This window comes from Phyllostomus discolor, chromosome 2, assembly GCF_004126475.2.
Source record: "Phyllostomus discolor isolate MPI-MPIP mPhyDis1 chromosome 2, mPhyDis1.pri.v3, whole genome shotgun sequence".
In the NCBI taxonomy this organism is placed as follows: Eukaryota; Metazoa; Chordata; class Mammalia; order Chiroptera; family Phyllostomidae; genus Phyllostomus; species Phyllostomus discolor.
The window spans coordinates 85,517,160-85,522,871 of NC_040904.2; the positions used below are offsets into that span (position 1 = coordinate 85,517,160).

At 36.7% G+C, this 5,712-nt stretch overlaps 1 pseudogene; it reads right to left on the reverse strand.

Annotated features, from left to right (window-relative positions):
- Positions 1-521: 521 nt before the first annotated feature.
- Positions 522-981, reverse strand: LOC114491010 (annotated as a pseudogene).
- Positions 982-5,712: the final 4,731 nt, after the last annotated feature.

Genomic DNA, 5,712 nt, shown 5'->3' on the forward strand with positions numbered 1-5,712 from the left:
ATTCTCAAGAGGAAAACATACTATTAAAATTATATAGGATATTTTTTAAATTTATTAAAATGGCTACTTAATTCTCTTTTTAAATGTATGGATTTTATTGTTTAATTATGTTTGTACTATAAATACACTTAGTTTTAAGTATATTGAAAGAATATTTGTAAAATAATTTCATCATAAATATTTTAAAATATAATTGAGGAATATGCCAGGGATATTTTATTATAATTAAGAATAATGTATTATCTTCATTATTACTTTTTTTCTGGATTATGATCTGTCTCTTACATTATTTTCACTGACAAGTACATTAAAAATAAGGAACTAAAGTCCAATTATATTCTTTCTTAACCTTCTCATGTGAAATCAGTGATGACAGCACTCGTATGGCATCATGAATCATTTCCTTTGAAATAATTCAACAATAAGGTGAAAATAAAAAAAAAAAAACTTAAAAAAAGAGGTCATGACAGATTTTTTTTTGACAAAAGCACTTGAGAGAATTTAATGGATTCTCATCCATGTGGCTTCAAGCTACCAACAAACAGGTCCCACCAACACTCTTAATCTTCTCCTCAGCTCTTCTGCTGAAGAATTTGCCCTTCACAATGACAGGCTGCTTTAGGAGCTTTCCCTTCCCCCAAACTTTGTAGTATCCTGATCGCACCACATCAATGATGGGAGCAGCTCTGGGCTTGTTTTTGGCAGCATTTACCCATGTCTGCTCACTGACCAAGGTCCACAGTTTATCCAGGCTGACAGTGGGGCAGAAGCTCTCATTCTTCTTTAAATAGTAATGCCTCATACCAACTTTTCCAAAGTGTCCTGGGTGATATTTGTCAAAGTTGATCGTGTGATGATGCAAGGCACCAATGTTACTGGTGCTAACATCCCTCCCCAGTGCTTCCTGTGCTTGCTGATACAACCTTAGCCATGTCTCACATGGCCCTGAAGTTTCCGGGTCTTCCTCAGTCTGGATAGCATGTTGGTGGCTGAGTTGCAAGAGTAGGTCATGACAGATTTGAATGTCATTGAAATAACAGGGAAACTGAAACTATGGGAAAGGAAGAAAAACTCTAAAGGAAGACATTATAGAAGAAAAACTTCGGCCAATACCTAAAACTTGGGAAATGCCAACCTGAGTTAGGCAACCTTGTATGTCACAAACTATGTTAAGTTTTGGATATATCAGATAAATTTCCAGGGACAAACCTTCATGATAAGTCACAATGTAGTGAGTCTATGAGGGATGGTAGGTGAAATTTTTATTTTCAACTTTTTTTAAAATACAGATTTCATTTTAGATCTTTACACATGAATGCCACATTGTTTTTGTAATAATATCTACTAACTGTACAAGATGTGAAATTACTAAAATGATGGTGTTGTTCATTTTAACATGCCAGAATTGTGCCTTCTATCTATATAGCTCTCCTTTATTATAGTTATACTTGTCAAAGGTCACATATATCCAGCCCATGCTGCTTGTACTCAAAATACTCTTGAACTCTTCTAAGACTGTAACATAGCTTCTTAAATATCTTTAATGGAGACAACATTTCTTTATAAATTATGCTCTATCTTTTTAAACAATGATATAAACATAGCTTATAGTTTAAAACTACTATAAAAATGATTTTAAGTATTAATTAATAGACCTTATTTATTTTTTATTTCTCTTCCCCTTTTTTGCCTTTCCCCCATTCAAATGCCTAAACTGATATTCTCAAACTTGGCTATACTAGACTGCATTTAAAAAATACTCTTCCACCCTGGTTGGCGTAGCTCAGTGGATTGAGCACAGGCTGCGAACCAAAGTGTTGCAGGTTCGATTCCCAGTCAGGGCACATGCCTGGGTTGCAGGCCATGACCCCCAGCAACCGCACATTGATGTTTCTCTCCCTCTCTCTCTCTCTCTCTCTCTCCCTCTCTCTATCTCCCTCCCTTCCATCTCTAAAAATAAATAAATAAAATCTTTTTTAAAAATGAAAAAAAAACACTCTTGTCTGCGAGGCTTTGGGACTTCTGGCCAAGGTGGAGGAGTAGGTGGATCTACTTTGCTTTCTCACACAAATGAAAGAAGGACAACAACAAATTTAAAAACAAAAAATAACCAGAATTGCCAGAAAATCTAACTATGGAACTCTTGGTTAACAACCAAGGAGTTAAAAAAGAAATATTCATCTGGACTGGTAGGAGGGGCAGAGAAGACTCATGGCAAGGAGGTGGCTTGAGAACTGGGGCAAGCAAGGTGGCAACTGGCAAAACAGACAAGGTGGCAGTGAGTGGAGTGGGTGGTCCCACATTTGCATGAAGATAAACTGGGAGGAACAACTGGGAAGTGAGACAGACTATGCAACCCAGGGTTCCAGCATGGGGAAATAAAGCCTCAAAACCTCTGACTGAAAAAAATCTGTGGGGGTTGAGGAAGCAGGAGAAATTCCCAGCCTCACAGGAGAGTTTCTTAGAGAGACCCATAGGGTACTAGAATGTACATAAACCCACCCACCCAACCATGAATCAGTACCAGAAGGGCCCAAATTACTTGTGGGTAGAGGACGAAATGACTGCAAGCCTACAGAAAGCTGAGCAAGCAGGACTGTTTCCTCTCCAACCCCTCCCTCACATACAGTGCCACAGTGCAGAGACATAGGTTGCCCTGCCCTGGTGAATACCCTGCCTCTACCACTTACTATGTAACAGGCATGTGGAGACAAAAACAAATATGGTCCAAATGAGAAAAAGATCAAAGCACTAGAAAAAATACAACTAAGCAATCAAGAGATAGCCAACCTATCAGATGCAGAAGTCAGAACACTGATAATCACGATGCTCACAGAAGTGGTTGAGTATGGTTACAAAAAAAAAAAAAAGGAGAAAAAAGTGAAGGATATGAAAAGTGAAATAAAAGGAACCCACAGTGAAGGGAAAGAAACTGGCACTCAAATCAATGGTTTGGAGCAGAAGGAATGAAATTCACATTCAACCAGAACAGAATGAAGAAAAAGAATTCAAAAAACTGAGGAGAGGCTTAGGAACCAACTTTAAACGTTCCAACATCTGAATCATAAGGGTGCCAGAAGGAGAAGAGGAAGAGCAACAAATTGAAAACTTATTTGAAAACATAATGAAAGAGAACTTGCCCAATCTGGCAAAAGAAATAGACTTCCAGGAAGTCCAGGAAGCCCAGAGAGTCCCAAGGAAGCACACACCAAGGCACATCATCATTACATTACCCAAGATTAAAGATAAAGAGAGAATCTTAAAAGCAGCAAGAGAAAAGGAGACAGTTACTACAAAGGAGTTCCCATAAGGCTATCAGCTGATTTCTCAAAAGAAACCTTACAGGCAAGAAGGTGCTGGAAAGAAGTATTTGAAGTCATGAAAGGGAAGGACTTCCATCCAAGATGACTCTATCTAGCAAAGCTATCATTTAGAATGGAAGGGCAGATAAAGTGCTTCCCAAATAAGGTCAAGTTAAAGAACTTCATCATCACCAAGCCCTTATTATATGAAATGTTAAAGGGACTTATCTAAGAAAAAGAAGATAAAAAATACAAACAGTAAAACGACAACAAACTCACAACTATCAACAACCGAACCTCAAAAAACAAAAACAAAAACGAACTAAGCAAACAGCTAGAACAGAAACAGATTCACAGAAATAGAGATCACATGGAGGGTTATCAGTGGGGACAGGGAGAGGGGAGAATGGGGGAAAAGGTACAGGGAATAAGAAGCATAACTTGTAGGTACGAAATAGACAGGGGGAGATTAAAAATAGTATGGAAAATGGAAGAGCCAAAGAACTTACATATATGACCAATGGACATGAACCAAGGTAGCAGAATGATGGTGGGGGATGGGTATAGGGTGGAGGGCAATAAAGAAGAGAAAATAATAGGACAATTATAGTAGCACAAGTAATAAAATATATTTTAAAAAATATTCTTGTCTGCAATGTACTTCTAGAGGTAAGGCTCACACACTGATTTTTTTTTTTTTTTCCAAAAGCTCCAACAGATGATTCTTTGGTGCAGACAATGTTGGAGGAAAAAAAAAAACTGATTTAGGCAATTTTACATTTATTGTCTCAAAGAAGTGATTTGACAGGAATGAAATAAGAAATAATCTTTAGTCTTTATTTTTGTGCTTTGGAAGTCTACATTCTTAAAGGAAAGTTGAATGTTCAAAGAGGCATCTCCTGCCCCTGGACTGAGAAATGATAGGAGAGATGAAGGAGTACCAGAGAGAGAGTTAAGAAACAGGCTAAGGTAAATATGTCACAGCCAAAAAAAAAAAAATAAGGTTGATGTAAGGATAAAGGATTCCAGTTCCACAGAAGTGCATGCCTTCATCACTCACACCAGGGCTCACAGTAGCTGTTCGGTCCCATCACATCAGTTGGCAACTCACCTTTTGCAGCCCCCCACACTTTTTCCAGATAAGGCCAGTGTAACCTTGAGAATTTGAGTCCGTACTTTCTTTCTCAAACTAAGACTTGAAACTTCTACTTGCATACCCCAGAGAACTAAATGTGATAGTATTTTTATACAGAATTACTTATGTCAAATTTTCAAAAGGAAGAGACAGGAAAAGAAATTCAATTTGGGAAACATACCATGAAAGTGGTTCTGTTTATTTCTGTCCTTAAAATGCATAGGCAATGAAATGCTTTGTAATTATTTAGTATTGATTTTACAATAGATTATCTCATTTTATAGATGAAAATATAGAGGGAAATATCATGAGCCATCCTTAGCTACAAAAAAAACACAATTCCTGAACCTGTTCTTTAGCCTATGAAATCTCTCCCATTTGGGAACTGAATTTTACGCCATCTGGCTCCAAAACGAGGGCTTGCAATGTCAAGCAGTACTTGGAGGAAACAGCTGCATACAGATCACTCTGAAACCCTCGTAAAAATATATGGTAGTATCATTTTTTTTTCTTTTTAAAAATGTTTTATGAGATCCCCCATAGTATCTTTTACTAGTCTTGCTGTAAAAATAATGTTTATGGTGATTGAATATACTTTCAGTAAATAGCTTCTGTGGCTATCAAAAGACTTTTTCTTCTGCATGTAATCACCTAGGAGGAAAGAAATGATGGCAAACAGATTTCACTACCTTAAACAATATTTGTTAAAGGAAGACTATTGCCCTAGAGCATTTTACTCAGAAAGTAATTTCGTGGTCACTGCTTTGGAGTCATGTCTTTTTATTTAGGATTTTCTTTTTTCAGTGTGAATCAGCCTTTCCCCCCTGTCTTGCCTCTATCTACATAGGCCTGAAATGACATCATGGTCTTTTAATATCACAGTGACCGGATAACATTCCCCATTTGTTTGAGGCTAACCAGGCTCAGATATATTCCTGTGTTGGTGATGTTATACCTTATTTTGTATTCTTAAAAGAACAATGACCTTTTAGTAAACTGTGGATGCATATGAATCTATGTGGCTGGACTTAATTATGTGGCTTTTGAAATAAAACCTCTCCTCAGCAGTCTTAGAAACTCATTACCCATTAAAATGTGATATATCTCTGAAATAAATTTATCAAGTCAATTGACACTAATATTAAATAATCAATTTTTCAGTAGATTTAATATGTAAGGTTTCATGTAGATTTCAAACAGACCTTATAAGCTCTAGTAATAGTATTAACAATGACAATAATAAAACTACAAGTGTTTTGTGATTTTATATAAAAT